Below are 1,813 nucleotides of genomic sequence, written 5' to 3'. Positions count from 1 at the left end.
AACATGGTGGTCCATTAGCATTGACGGCAACAATCATGACACCTCCACGGCATTGAGCTCTCAGTGTAGCTGTACGTTCAGTGTTCACCTTCTGCCTGCTCAGGTAACCTCTCTCCGTCAACAACACAATGAGCCTGTGTCTGATCAAATCTCCATCATCTCTCCCTAACAGTATTTAACCTACAGCACAACTAGCAGACGAACACAGAAATGGCCGACAAAATCTCACCAACAGGTGCCCCTTGTCACCTAATCAGCCTGCCTGTGCAACAATTACATGTCCGGCTGGACCACTTGCACTGACATCAGTTCCACCTGGCCACAATATGGCTTTAATTTCCTTTTAAGCTGAACATGCCTGTATTGTATTATGAATATTTGTTTTACGATCAATATTTCTGGGTTGCAAGCGAGAGCAGACGTCTTTACTGCTTCTCTTGTCTGTTCTACGATTTTTCACATCGTCCACATTGTCAAGTCTCTGAGCAAATTCTACAACTACTAAAATGCCTCCAAGAGGGAAAAGAGCTAATAAATCCGAAGTGAACAAGGATGTTGAGGCTGAAGAAGATTCTATTTCAGCAGCACAAGTAGCTGAGATGATGAATCAGCAGAAGCTTATGTTCACTGCGCTTATGTGCCAACAGCATGAGAGTTTCCAAGGCTTTGTGAAACTAATTATGGAGACAAATAAGAGATTTGACGACTTGACCAAAGAAATGCAGGAGATAAAAACGAGTTTGCAGTTTACCCAGCGAGATGTGGACGCGATTAAAGCGGACGTGGGGAGGCATGAAAAAACTGCCAAAGACACTTTTCGGGACATTGACAAAACCCGAGAGAGTCTAATAACTATTACGTGTAAAATGGAGCAATTGGGAGCACAGACCAAGCAAAAAAAACCTGATCTTTGAGGGAAACAAGGAGTCAGCTGGAGAAAGCTGGACGGAAGCGGAGTGTAAGGTGAAGGAGATTTTAAAGGACAAACTGCAAATTCATCAAGATATAGAGATGGAAGGGGTTTACAGAGTCGGGAAACTTTCTGATCGGGGTCCAAGGGGGGTGATTGTTAAGTTGATGAAGGACAAAGATAAGACAAACATTCTGCAGCAAGACAAGAAGCTTAAGGGAACCAAGATTTACATCAACGAAGACTACCCCGAGTCTGTGAGGAAGAGAAGAAAAGTGTTCATGTCGATGCTAAGGGCAGCTAGGGAGAGAGGAGAAATCGCGTTTCTGTGATACGATAAACTGGTGACCCGACCTCGGAACCAGGATTTTGGACCCATGACCAGCATGCTGAGACAAGGAGAGTATGATGGGGCCGCTGGACCCTCTCATGTCTGAAGAAACTTGCAGCTATACTGATATCTGCGATGGCAGATGAGCTTTGGAACCAACAACAACAAGCATGACCAATGGATGATATGAGGCAAGTGATTTGCTACAGAAGTTAATAGATTTTGAGGGATGGGATCTGGAACTGAACACATTTGGAGACACTGAAATTCATTATCATGAAACGGACGATGGCTTTGACCCTGAAAAAAACTTTTTCAAGAACTTTGAAAATAACTGCAAGTATTACACGGATGAGCAGTTTAACAGCAATGTCAAGACTGAAAACAAATTATCATTAATTCACTTTAATAGCAGAAGTCTATACGCAAACTTTCAGAGTATAAAACATTATCTTTGTAGTCTTACACATTCTTTTAATATAATTGCTATTTCTGAAACTTGGATTAATAATGTAAGGGGAGTGGATTTTGACCTTGATGGGTACGACTTGGTATGCACAAACAGAATAAGT

General features: G+C 42.3%; 1 protein-coding gene across 1 annotated transcript in view; it reads left to right on the top strand.

Annotated features, from left to right (window-relative positions):
- emd (emerin) overlaps positions 1-1,813 on the top strand; it is an 8,634-nt gene that overhangs the window by 1,662 nt on the left and 5,159 nt on the right. The window lies entirely within an intron of this gene.

The sequence above is a fragment of the Monopterus albus genome, unplaced genomic scaffold (assembly GCF_001952655.1).
Source record: "Monopterus albus unplaced genomic scaffold, M_albus_1.0 scaffold187.1, whole genome shotgun sequence".
NCBI classification, from domain to species: Eukaryota; Metazoa; Chordata; class Actinopteri; order Synbranchiformes; family Synbranchidae; genus Monopterus; species Monopterus albus.
This window is presented reverse-complemented; position numbering and strand designations above follow the sequence as displayed.